We start from the raw sequence: 14264 nt of genomic DNA, 5'->3' as shown, positions 1-14264 counted from the left end.
GCCTCTCACCAGACACCAAAGCTGCTGGTGCCTTGATCTTGGCCTTCTTAGCCTGAAGAACTGTGAAATAAATGTGTTTTTTTTGTTGTTTAAGTCACCCAGTCTATGGTATTTATTATGGCAGCTCGGGCTAAGAAATCATCCCTTCTCCCTCTGTGACGTGCCTATGAAGTGACAGCCTCTGTGGGCTGGCACTATCTCTTTTTACTCCTTAGATGTTTTGACCACGGCTTTCCTCTCTTGTCTCAGTCCCATCTTGAATACTTTCGACTCTTCTATTCTTAGTTAGTGCTTGTCCGCCCTTCTCTGCTCCCTTCCATGGGGCAAAACACTTTTGAATGTGGCCTCTAAACTGCTTTCTGATCTCTCTTATCTTTGGCGGCCACTGGCAGTTCTGCCCCTGCCAGAACACAAAGTGGACCCTTCATCCGCTGAGTGTGATTGATACCAGCAGAGCGAAGTGAATAAAATGCCATTTATGAAATTCTAGTCTCGGGCACCTGAGTGGCTCGGTCGGTTAAGTGTTGGACTCTTGATATCGACTCGGTTCATGATCTTGAGGTTCTGAGATCAAGCCCGAAGTCAGGCCCCATGCCGAGCGTTGAGTGTAGAGACTGCTTGGGATTCTCTCTCTCCCTCTCTCTGCCCCTACCTTGTGTGCATGCATGCTCTCTCTCAAATAAATAAACATTAAAAAAAAGAAATTCTAAGACCAATTTATTGCACCACTGTTTAATCACTGTTTTTAGAACCCTTCCCCCAAACACTACCACATTAAACATATATACTAGAGATACATTCTGCTTCTTGAAATATAAAAAATGTGAGAGGAAAAAGTTTGTACCTTATAATCTAGGAAATGCTGTAGTTGAATGACTGTGTTTTTCAAACATTAGTATTAGATAGTCTGCCCCACTCAACAACACTATCCTGTCTTTATTATTGTTCTTATTATAAACATAAGCAAAAACCAAACAAAAACCCATTAATTGTCTTCAGTACTTTTTCCAGATCCTAGTTGTCTCTGGACATTAGCTCTCTTGCATTATCTTCACAGACCCGAGCCCTTCCTTTGAACAAGGCCTTGGTCCTGCTTTCTGTACATGTCCTTTAAACATATGAGGTTATCAGAACATTTCTTGAGCAGCCGCATTGATCTTATTTATTTATCATTTATTTTTTAAATAAATTTTATTTACTTTGAGAGAGAGAAAGAGTGTGTGTGTGTGCGAATGGGGAGGGAGGGGAGACAGAGACAGAGGGAGAGAGAAGATACCAAACAGGCTCGGTGCTGCCAGTGCTGAGCCTGATGAGGGGCTCAATCCTACCAACTGTGAGATCATGAATGACCTGAGCCGAAATCAAGAGTCGGGCACCTAACAGCCTCAGGTCACGTTTATCTTATTTTACATGCTCTCTTTTCTTCATTGAAGTCACCTGTTTCATAAAAATTTTAATCTCTCTTTTAAAAAAATTTTAATGTTTATTTATTTTGAGAGAGAGAGAGCGAGTGTGGGAGCAGGGGAAGGGCAGAGAAAGAGGGAGACACAGAATCCGAAGCAGGCTCCAGGCTCCGAGCTATCAGCACAGAGCCTGATGCGGGGCTTGAACTCATGAATTGTGAGATCATGACCTGAGCCGAAGTCAGACACTTAACCAACTGAACCATCCAGGCGCCACAAAATTTAAATTTCAAGTCATTTTACTCCTTCTTTCCTAGTTCCTGGCCAGACAGAGCCTTGTGCCCATCTTTTCTCTTAACTTGCTCAAGTCTTCTTTGTGTCATGTTAGCAAGTGCAGAATTGCCTTTGCTGGCTATTACAAGTTCAAGGATGCTGTGGTCACTTATTTTAAGTTGCATGTCACTTCTGCTTCACCAACACATTCTTCTTAGGTGGTGAGAATTAAGCATAGAATAGTACCTCTTCAATAAGAAATTAGATTTAAGTCATGCCAACTTTATTTGATGCTCTTTTCAGCAGAATGAGCTTGTCACTGGATGTTGAAGTTCTTCATTACCCCCGTATCATGCCCCTCTGCCAATAAGTGTGTCATTTGTATTGGGAAAGCATTATTAATGTTGCCATAACAGGGTCACAAGGCTTGACAACACACGGCCAGTGGAGAGAGAGTATAAGCCAAGACGGGTGTGGGGAGTACTCCCCGGGGCACAGGCCGTGAATACAGAAGCTGGCATGGATTAGGGCAGCCAGGCTCCTCAAGCCTGGTGTCTCTTACCAAGGTAAAGTTCAAGAAGCTATTAATACTAGGCAGTCCAGCATGAAGGGTAAGGCCAATGTGTACCACAGTTTAAGGAGATCATAAGCAGGGGTGTGGGCAGCAGAATACAGCCCTCTAGGGAAGAGATTCACTAATGTCAGTGTCGTGGTAAAGAAGACCAGGATTCAGGAAGGGGTCCCAAAGCTACAGAAAGACTGGGATGCAAGGCAAAATGACCAGAGACTGAAGGTGTAGAGGTCAAGGTGGAAGCCCCACATTGGATCAACATAGGAATGGAAGGCAGAGTAGGAGCGATCTACAGCTGTGTCTGAGGCTCACAGCTGACCAGATTGGAAGAATGCGCAATGCTGGGGCTGATACGGATGACACGTTTTGTCCCCAGTCAGAATGGTGTTAAAGTATCAGGAGGTCGGGGAACTAGACCTATAGGTAGAGCTCCTTAGCCAATCCAGCAGCTGGTCACTTGGACAGGCAAAGGCAACTGGCCAGCTGCTTTACTGTATGCTCCAGTGACAACGTCACTTCTGCTTTTATTTTCACCCAAATCTTCTCTACCAGGCATTAACCCTCAGGCCTGTGGGTTTCTATTTGTGTTCAGAAGTTCTTAACTCACAAAGTTACTCTGCTCTGTCTTTGATTATGTGCCTCTTTTGGGCAAATTATATAGCTTCATATTGGTGTAAGCTACCATTTACTGATTATTTACCACGTACCAAGTACCACACTAGCTGATTTATATCCACTAGCTTATTTAATCCCCCAACATCCTTGAGAGGTAGTATTATTGTCTCCATTTTAAAAAAGAGGAAGCTGAAGCTTATCTGGTTTATGTAATCAGCCCAAGGTCACACATCTGGAACACAAAAGGGCTTGGATTTAAACTTAGTTTTGTCTAACGATCTGTCTGTGTGTTGCTAAAGTGGCTACATTTATACTATGATACATCCAAACAGTTCTCATTGACATCTATCAGCCACTAGATTTTTCATCTACCTAAGTATCTACCCAGCTACCTATCCATCTATCTCTTTTATCTCAAATACCGTAATACTCCGTACTGCACTATGTAAGAAGCAGATCATTAATAAGTACTCACTGAATGAATTAATATGGTTTAAAAATATGGTTAGAGGGGTGCCTGGATGGCTCAGTCAGTTAGGTGTCCGACTTCAGCTCAGGTCATGATCTCACAGTTCATGGGTTTGAGCCCCGCGTCGGGCTCTGTGCTGACAGCTAGCTCAGAGCCTGGAGCCTGTCTTCGGATTCTTTGTCTCTTTCTCTCTCTGACCCTCCCCTACTCATGCTGTCTCTATCTCTCTCTCAAAAAATAAATACAACATTAAAATAAATAAACAAATAAATAAAAATATGATTAGAATTACTATGTCTTCTTTTGCTTGGGTATTTATAGTCAAGTAGCAAGAATTCTTCAGTTTGCTTTACAGAAATACCACATTCCTACACATTTGTTCATTATACGGAAGAGGAGGGGCAAAGCCTTAAATCAATACTAAGAAGACATATGTTATTCCCAAAGAAATCAGATGTGGGCAAATGTGTTTGTATGTTCAAATACATTTGAGACGTTAAAATAAACGGGTATATATAAAACAGATGATCTTCTTCAGAATTCTGAATCTGAAAAACTTTCTCGTGACACGATTTTCATATTTCTCTAAATCAAAGGTTGTCAAACTACTGTCCATAAGACACAAACTACTGTGCAAATCCAGCACACCCCTTGTTCTTGTATAGCCTGTGAGCTATGCGTGGTTTTCACATTTTTAAGGAGCTGAGAAAGATTAAAAAAAAAAAAAAAGGTTTTGTAACATGTGAAAATTATATGAAATTCAAACCTTAGGGTCCATAAATAAAGTTTAATTGGAATACAGCCATACTCATTCACTTATGCATTATCTATGACTGGTTTCACACTACAATGGAAAAGTTGAGTAGTTGGGACAGAGGCTGTATGGCCCACAAAACCTAAAATATTTCCCATCTGGCCCTTTCGAGAAAAAGTTTGTTAACCCTTGGTCTAACTAAATAATATAGGATGTTGTAACATTTTAAATATTGTTTAAACTACATTTATTATTTTAGTTTCTAATTCAAGGACACTGGACCGAAAGCTCATGACACCTCTTTTGCTATGTAGGTTTCCATGTTCTCAGATAAAATCAAAACCTTTTATCCTTTGGTATTCTCTACAGCCTCTCCTGATAGCAGCAGCACCTTTGGGCAGGAATGGTAACAGACTGAGAAGCTGGTGGTTTCTCTAAAAGGTGATATATCTCTTCCTGCTAAAAGTCATCTTTCTCTTTGGTGGGAAACTGGGGCTGGGCATCCTTGTGAGTGGTTACAGTGTATTACAGAACTGCAGTGGCACCGAAATGGATTCTCCAGACTCCATCAACTGATTCAAGGTGGGATGATGGAGTCAGATAGACGAGGAAAAGCAAATTGCTCTTTTTGTCATCACCCGGGACCTAAATAAAGACAAAAATGACTCAGAATGACGAGACACAGGTGACTATTATCTATCAGAATGTTTTTAGGAGGCACTTAACATCACAACAGCATGGCACTCTGAGAGCTCAATCTCTGAGCGTTGAAGAGCAAAACCAAGGGAAAAGAACTTCCTTATTTTTTCTAAGATCGAGTTTGGTTTGCAGTAATGTTTAAGGGAATATGTCTTATTTATTTATTTGTTGAGACCCAAAGATACATTCTGTACATTCTGTAAGAGATACATCTTTCTGTATCTCTGCCTTTTTCTCTCTCTTCCTGTGACTTTGTCTCTCTCTTTTTTTCAATGTAACAAAAGTTTATTGGTCATTTATTATGTGTGAGGCATAGGACAAGGATTTATGAGAGAAACAAGTTATAGTGATCTTCCTGTAACTTTTGGCAGCATTTAATATGAATTGATCCCCCTTGGTTTCTTTGGTCCCATAGTCTCCTGGTCTATTTTTCTGGTTTCTGATTTTCAATTCTATTGCCATCTCTTTCTTTCTGTGCAATCTTGAAATGACCAGAACTCAGTCCTAGGTCTGCTTTTTTCTTTTTTTAATTCTGCCTACCATTTTCAGGGAATCTTCTCCCAAATATATAACCCCAATCCCAGCAGCTCTTCTGAGCTTTGGACTCATATCACAAGTCCACAGTGGACATCTCTACTCACATAGAACTTTGATCTTCCCCTATAATTCTGTTACCACCCCAAGATTCTTGTGTTTCCTTTCTGTCTCGGAAAATGACACCTCCGTTCATGCACCAGATCTTGGAAAGACACTAACTCCCTCCCCACAACCTACCATTTCCATTCAATCATCAAATTCTTTAAAATAACTCTTGACTCTGGTCATTTTTCTTCCTGTGCATGTTGCCACTATAGGCTGAGAAACCATCATCTGTCACATGAATGTGAAATAATATATTCCCAACTGGTCTCTTCACATCTGCTCTTGCCCTGCTCTATTTTATCTTCTCACAGATAATGTCTTTCAGGCAAAAAAAAAAAAAGTATATATATATATATAATTTTTTTACATTTATTTATTTTTGAGAGACAAAGTGAGACAAATCATGAGCAGGGGAGGGGCAGAGAGAGAAGGAGACACAGAATCTGAAGCAGGCTCCAGGCTCTGAGCAAGGTTTCAGCACAGAGCCTGACGCGGGGCTTGAATCCACCAACTGTGAGATCATGACCTGAGCTGAAGTCGGACACTCAACCGACTGAGCCACCCTGCCGCTCTCCCCCCCAAATATATATATATGATCTTTTCACATCAGTCTACCTAGAACTACCTCACAATTTTTAACAGATGCCTACCATTCACTTGTATAATGTACCATGATCTATTTAACCATTTTTCTATGTATTTATTTATGTTTGTTTGTTTATTTATTTATTTATTTGAGAGAGGGAGAGAAAGAGAGAAAGAGAGCATGTGAGAACAGAGGAAGGAGCGAAAGGGCAGAGGGAGAGGAAGAGAATCTTAAGCAGGCTCTATGCTCAATGTAGAACCTGACACGGGGCTCAATCAATCCCAAAACCTTGAGATCCTGATAAGAGCTGAACTCAAGAGTCGGAAATTCGACCAACTGAGCCACCCAGGAGCCCCTACTTAACCACTTCTCTATCAATGGACATGTAAGCCATTTCCAGTCTTTAACTACGGTAATTAATGCTTCAGTAAAGATCCTCCAAGAGTTATTCTTCAAAGTATGTGTGAGTAAATCTACTGGATAAATATAGAAAAGTGGAATATCTAGGTCAAAATCTTTGTTCATTTAATAATTTGATAAATACTGCCAGGTGGCTCTCCACAGATGTGGTACCAACTTTTATTCCTATTGACAGTGTAAAAAAGTGCCTGCTTCCCATCCTGGCCAAGTATACTATTAAACTTTTCGATTTGTCTCAACCTGATAGGTAAAAAATTCACCTCACTGCAGTTATAATCTGCATAGCTCTTGTTAAGGGAGACCATTCCTTGATTTGTCATCTTTTACCCAATTTTCCAAATCCAAAGATATTTTCTTATTGATTTATAGGAGTGGTTTGATTTCTTCTTAAATAATCTGATTTCTATGTTCTTTCAGGTATCCAAGTTTTTTTTATTTTTTATTTATTTTTTTATTATTATTTTTTAATGTTTTATTTATTTCTAGGAGAGAGAGAGACAGCGTGAGCAGGGGAGGGTCAGAGAGAGAGGGAGTCACAGACCGAAAGAGGCTCCAGGCTCTGAGTTGGCAGTCAGCACAGAGCCCGACGCGGGGCACGAACCCACGAACTGCGAGATAATGACCTAAGCGAAAGTCGGACGCTCAACCGACTAAGCCACCCAGGCGCCCCAGCCAAGTGTTTTTTTAAAAGCCACACTTCAGCCAATTGTTTTTTCTAATAATAAGTAATTGCTGGAGTCTTAGGTCCATTATGGGGTGCACACACGAAGAGCTCACACGTAGAGGTCAGGAACTGATTTGCAGAAGTCCTGACTTCCTGAAAATAGCTGGACAAGATGGTCTTACGTGTATACCTGTTTTATTTCATTTAATTTTACTAACAGCCCTGTCAGGCATGTGTTATTATAAACCACAAAATGAAGCTCAGAGAATGTGAATGTCCAGGATCACACAGCTAGTAAGTTGTCCACTTCTGCAAACTTCAAAGCGTAGTAACCTATCATCACTGGTGGATCATTCCTCAACCACTTGAGGCTCTGATCCTTTATGCCTTTAATTTCTAATAATTATTGTAATTATTAGATCCTCTCTTTTTCTTTCTATAAACATCCAATGAACATTTTTGAGTGCCTATGATATGCCAGGAGTTTCCATGGGCATTACGTTTCAAAGGGGTTATCAGCTATAAGCGAAAACAAAGAAACAAACAAAAACCCCAGTAGTAATAAAGTTTTGCTCCTATGAAAAAAAAATACATAAGACGATTGGGAAGGTGGACAGAGACGGATAGTTTCTTTCATCAGGGTGGTCAGGAAGGGCCTCTTTGAGGAGGTGATATTTAAACAGATTGGAATGACTGAAAGAGTGTTCTAGGGAAAAGAGTAGAGAAAAGGCCATTGTGATCGAACTCGGGGGAGAGTGGTGGGAGAGGAGATTGAAGAGGTGGTCTGGGATGCTGCCTAAGGCTTTGCAGGCCAGCCAAGAAGTATGGACTCTCTTCCAAGTGCAATTAGAAGACATGGAAGGATTCTAAGACGAGAAGTGATATGACATGATTTATGTCACTTTGGCTGTGAGGAAAAGGGATAAGGGTAGAAGCAGTAAAACCAATTAGAATGCTATTCAACGATACCAGAAGAAGACACTTGACAGGTGGTGGCAGTGGAGAGAGAATGAGACCAATTTTGGAAATGTTTTGGAGGTAGGGTTGACCCGAGTTCTTCATGGACTGGATATGAGAACTAAGGAAAAGAGAAGAACCACGAGTAGCTACATGTTCTTTTGGCTTGAGGAACTGGTACACGGTGATGACATTTAGTTTGGAGGACAAGGCTGCAAGAACGAAGAATTGAGTATTACTGTATTATCTCCCTATTTCCTTATGTAGCCTTCACCTCAGAGACCATGATTTCACTCTTTTCCCAATGCCTTTATTTTCCTTCTCTCCTTGCCCTGGCGTCCTTCCTATCTATCCCACACAATCACTTCTACCTATTTCCTCTCCGCCCATCCACTCCTCAATCCGATGCAATCTGCTCCTATCCCCCTCTATCCTGATAAATTCCTTCTTGCCAAACACAATGATTTCCTTGTTCCCAAATCTAAGTCCTCGTTTTTCTTGACCTTTCTCTAGTGTTTAATACTGTTGACATTTCCTCTCTTGGCTCCTCTGAAATGATGTGTTTCTGGTCCTTCTAACCTTTATGGATGTTCTTCTCCTGTATCTTTGTTTCTGTACTTTTTCTTTGCCTCACCTTTGAAATGCTGCATTTTCTTAGGGGTCTTCTCTTCTTACTCTGTACATTTTCTTTGGGGGATTTCATCTACTTCCATGAGCTGTCACTTATTCTGATGTCCCCAGTATAGCTCTCTCTCCTGAGTTCTAGACTCTCCTGTTCAATTACATAGAGACAGCTTCGCTTTGATATCTTGTGGACATTTCAAACTCAACGTGTTTAAAATCAAACTACTTACCTTCTCTCCTCAACTTACTGTTCTTCCCGAAGTTCCCATCTTAGCAAATGGTACCATGATCCTCCCATTTACTTATGCCATAAATCTCCTATTCTTTTATATATAATAAATAATAAAATTCAGTTGGTTCTATGTCTTTGATATTCTTCAAATCTTTCCCTTCTCTCCATTTCCATTTTTGCTGCCTATATTTGGACGTTCATCATTTCTTTCCTTTAATACTAAAACAACTGCCTAACTAGTCTCCCTGCTCACAGCGTTAATCACACCAATAAATTCTCCAAAGTGGAGAATTTCTAAAATGAACAATTTGATCCCCTAATTGTGTTCCTTAAAATTTATCGGTGGCTCTCCATGGGCCTTAGGATAAGTTGAAACCTCTCAGCAAGACAAGAGAAGACCTTTCCCAATACAAGACCTTGCTGATCTTTCTGGGTAGGGCTTTAGGACTTCTGCCAAACATTCATAATGTGCATTTACTGATAATCTACTACTTGCTGGGCACTGCCTTTCACCTTCAGCTCTGGACACAACTTTTACCAGGACTTCATGCATAGTACTTTCTTTGCCTGGAATACATTTCTTTTTAACTTGCCCACTTGTCTGGCATGCTTCTAATTATCCTTCCAAACTCATCTTCTCTGGTAAGTTCTCAGGGTTAGGTACCTCTCTAATAAGCTCCCTGTTGATGTTATCTCACGGTTGTGTGATCAACCATGTCCTCATCTGTCTCCTTGTTATGCTGTAAGTCCTTCAGAACAGGTTGTGCTATTCATCTTTGTATTCCCAGTGCTTAGCACAGTACCTGACACACAGCAGGCACACAGTACCTGGCACATGGCAGGCATGCAATAACGAATGAATTAAAGTGGCAGAGTTACGTTTCACAGTCAGGTCTTTTCTCTGTGGCACAAATCTCACCCTTCTTCACGCTACTTCTTAACATCTTCGATCTGAAAAATTTGAAAACCTGGACTAGGTGTAGTTTTTCCTGTCATTAATGAAAATATAGACAAATAGATTATTAGCACCATGAGGATTCAGTTGATTATTTTTTGTTTAGCTCTTCCTCATCATTCCATGGTTTTGTTCATCAGAGTACTTGGGTTAACTAAATCTCGAATGACCAAAAGGTCTTTCCATACCCTTTTATATCCTTTCTACCTCTTATCCTGTTGCTTCTACAACACCACCAAGGAAGCAGAGAGGAAGTACATCGGGAGTAAGGTTGATTTTATTTTGGTTGTCCGGCAACTGACACTAAAAAATTAGGTATCAACAGCAAATCACATTCCATTGTCATTTCCCCCAAGGACTCTGTGGATGGGCATTCAAGTTCCAGAGCTAAAATTTAACATTGCAAAATCCAGCTAAAATTGAAATTTTTATGTACTGACTTCAATATAATCACAGAACGTTATAAATGGAAGGAAGCTTAGAGATCTTTAGTCTAGCACTTTCATTAAGCTTCTGTGAGGAAACCGATGTGAGGAGACCTATAGTGGCTTGCCCAAGGTCATCCAGTCTAAAGGAGAGGTAGGGGCAAATTTCCTGACTTCCAGTTGACTGAGGTTTCCTCCACACACCTCTTTATTTTCCATCTGAACAAATCATCTACATCAGAACCCCCCTATTTACATAGTGCTTATTTTTATGATACTGCCTTTGTAGTATTCTTGTCATAAAAAGGAAGGACCTTAAAAGAGAAAGCAAAGCCATCTTGTCCAGGGGGAATTGGTAAAAGAGACAATTAGTGCAGAAAGTAATGGGTTCCTGTTTGCAGGGTAGCCCTGTGATCACACTCTGTCCTCTGAGCGCCCCAATGCTAACCCAACCTTATTTGTGCTCCCGGGGCCTGGATTCCATTCAATTTCGTGACTTATTTAGTCTAAATGGTTTCCCCAGCTTCAATGTGTATTTTTTGAGCTTCATTTTAGAAATATCATCCTTAAATCTACTCTCTACTTGAGTTTGTTTTAGTTCTAAATGCTGAGGAATGAGGATTCTGGGTTTACAGAGGATTTACATTTCAAGAATGGTTTTCTGAAATGGTAACTGGCAGTCTAATTTATTCCTCAAATGATGACGTTTTCCATGGGAATTAGAATTTAATTAGGATAATTTGTTTTCACGGAAAGCAGAGATTTCTTTCCAAGAGGATCAGTTTGATAATGTTTTACCAGCTAGTGCACGGAGACCAAATATAAACCAGTTCTGAGAAACAGGAAGTGAACCTGACTGGTCTAGTCTGCGTGTCCCTGGCAGTGACGCAAATACAGAAATCAAATTAGGAAAACAAGATATGTGGGTGTGAGGCAATCGATCATAATCCAGGATGCTACAACGCAAGGAAGAACGCCTTTAACCGAATGCCACTCATTTTAATAACACCCTGTGAAGTTTGATGTTCACTGAACATGCTAGGGGTTCGGAGCAGGATGAGCTGAGTTCCCTAGCAACAGCATGTGCTTTTGAGACCGTCATTAGCCTTTCAGTTAATCCCGCCAACCCCTTACTTCTAAATGTATGACTGACATTAAAAAAAAATGGTATCTCAGAAAGTGCTTTGAAATTTCCAGAAGCAAAATGGAAAAGAATTGGAGAAAAAAAAAAGTTGTCCTGAGAAATCTATCAGGTAAAAGATGTTTCTGGGTGCCCCAGCCTTTCCCCCACATTCACTGCTCTCAGTTCTGTTTCTGAATCTCCTGTTGTGGGGGAAATCGTCGAGAGTTTAGGGCAATCCCCTCATGCAACATCAATCGCAGTCTGAAAGTGGGGTAAATAGTGGGGTGGGCAGTTTGTGCGGGGCAGAGGCTGGAGACGGGGAAGGTGGGATGGGAGGAAATATAACACATAGGTTTCTTTCCCTATTTTATGCAGAATACATTATCCTGGTGGAAGGAGCTTGGGGAAGGAGGGTGGTGAGGGGGAATGAAGCTATTTTTCCTATTGATTGTTTAATTGCACCAGAGGCTGTTTGTCCGAGGCCACTGGCCAAGAGCATTATTTTGGTGGCTAAAGTGAGGCTGGGCAGGTTTCCATCCCCTTCCTTAGTTTTAAACAAGACAACCCTTAAAGCGCAGCTGGGCTATAGGTATATGGTGTATGCTGACTTCTGCTACTCTGCTGCACCCTAAAGCGCCAAGCCTGATGGGACGATGGTTTTCAAACCCTGAATCATTGCTCTAGCTCTGTCCTGGGTTCGGGATGCGCAACTCCTCTTTGTAGCCTGGGTCAACTGCGGGGCGTTATTAGAATGGTAATTACTGCTGCGTTTGGCTGGTCATCCTTATTATGGCCTGGGTCCCTTTCGACTGGACACTGGGCTCCTTCAGTTTGGCCGGGTGACTCCTAGTTCTGCCCGCCTCCCCCATCAGCCCCCCGACCCCCCTGCGCGCTCCCTTCCCAAGGCGACCACCTGCGCCGCCCCACTTACCATCTGCCCCGCGGGGAGGGCCCCTCGGGTAGCGGTGCCCTCCCTGCTCCCGGGCGGCTCTGGGGGAGCTCGGTGTTTGCCTCCAGCCCTCCGCTACCGGAGAGATCAGGTTCCTCCCCTCCTCCCCCTCCAGCTCCGGCCGCCGCCGCCGCCTCCTTCTTGCATGACACAGCAGAACCGCAGCTGCTGCAGCAAGTCCCAACCATCCGCCCAGGAAGCGCCACAACCGGGACTCGGGAGGGGCGGAGGGGGGCGAGGCTGGGGCCACCGCCGAGGGGGATTCTTGCCCCCACTTTGCAGCTCACACTTGTTTCCCAACCCAGGGGCATGGGGGAGCAAAATGAGGCTAAAGCCGACAAGGCCGAGCCGTTGAGGAGTGCTGGGGTTTGGCGTCAGAAGGGATGGGACCAGAGAGAAGGGTGCCAAGGAGACCCCAAGTAGGGGCAGCACATTGCAGGGAAAGAAGAGGCCGAGAAGTCAAGGGCCATGCTGTGAAGGAGAATAAAGGAGGTCAAAGAGAGGTAAGGAGGGAGAGTTGTTGAGAAGGGAGACGGAGCTGGGAAGGTGGGGGGTGGCTGGGTGGGGGAAAGCTGCAGGGGAGGGAGGCCCGGGAGGGAGTACTGGGGGGAGGCCTGAGCTGAGTACCCAGGCAGCATGGGGGCTGAATTGGGAGACAAGGGCACAAAAGGGCCTTTCGATCCCTTTCGATGGAAGAATTAGGCATTCCATAGGAAGGTAAAAATTAGGGGGACATATTAAGGCATTAGAAGGGATGTAGTGGAGATCATTCATCATGGCTGATGAGGTTAACTGATGAGGTGGAAAGAGATAGAGTCCAGGCAAAGCCAAAGGAATAGACGATCTTCCTTCCAACCCCTTAGTTACCTGAGAAGTTTTTCATAATTCCGTCAGTACAAACAGGGAGTTTTCCTTATAAATGGAACAGCATGAACCAAAGCATAGAAGTAGCTGTTTAGGTTGGATTTACTGCATAAGATCTCCACGGTCCACAAAAACTTTAAGGCAGAGATTTGGGATTTAAGGCATTAAGCGCATAAAGGGGTTGTGATTCAGTAATCCTGAGGGCACTCAAAACTGATGTTACAGTTTCCACACAACACTGGATTTGAATAAGTCAGAGTGTTAAATGTTTCAGTTAAATGCACTGGAAATGATGACAAAATTATTGGCTGAAACTATCCTAAAAATGCACCTGCTCTTTTTCTTTCTGTACTCACGTAGACATACATACGTGCACACACACACACACACACACACATTATGTGTGTATGATATATATATATATATACTTTCTAGTGTCTAGCATGCACAGTATGATTAAGGGAAACATGTTTTTCTGATGATTTTATTTCCTACCAAAACACACGCTACTAGCATTTTACAGCAAACAGCTGCTTCTCACCATTTGAAACAATGTGGTCAGAAAACTAATGCAAAAACTGCCACTTTGGTTTTGTTTGTACCTTCCAGGTCACATCTACGTACCTCACTTCCTGACACAAACAAGTTTTTACCGTTGTCAGCAACAAAGCCCTAATATAGCTGCGGAAGAGAAAAACTGCATTGCATTTAGCCTCCTGCGAGCATCATCAACAGTTACCGGAGGAATGTAATTCCAGAAAGCTTTAAAGCTGGTGGTGATGGTAATTATGTATCAAACGCCCGATTCTATTTCTGTTATTATTGTTTTGTCATTTCTTTTCTACCCGAGAGCTGACTGAACTCGCAGAGACACGAATCCGGTTTTTCTTTTCGACTTTGTGCAAAATTAATCAGACCCGATAGAAAACTCATTGCTCTTGGGGAGAATAAAGTAGGAGCCACGAAATGTCATGTTAGCGGAGCGTGGGTTTGGCGACTGTAGGGAAGGATTTAAGGACGCTCCTTCTGTTCGGTTTCC

The 14264-nt window shown here is 42.3% G+C and overlaps 1 protein-coding gene across 1 annotated transcript in view; it reads right to left on the bottom strand.

Moving 5' to 3' along the window:
• The window catches only part of MKLN1 (muskelin 1), a 361418-nt gene extending 348952 nt beyond the window's left edge, over positions 1-12466 (bottom strand). Inside the window, exon 1 of the mRNA XM_039243337.1 lies at positions 12344-12466. The gene's annotated coding sequence lies outside the window, so the exon portion shown is untranslated. The remainder of the gene's footprint in view (positions 1-12343) is intronic.
• Between the last annotated feature and the right edge of the window lie 1798 nt (positions 12467-14264).

The sequence above is a fragment of the Hyaena hyaena genome, unplaced genomic scaffold, assembly GCF_003009895.1.
Source record: "Hyaena hyaena isolate Hyena2069 unplaced genomic scaffold, ASM300989v1 scaffold_8, whole genome shotgun sequence".
In the NCBI taxonomy this organism is placed as follows: domain Eukaryota; kingdom Metazoa; phylum Chordata; class Mammalia; order Carnivora; family Hyaenidae; genus Hyaena; species Hyaena hyaena.
The sequence above is the reverse complement of the archived record's forward strand: the minus strand, read 5'-3'. Positions and strand labels throughout refer to the sequence as shown.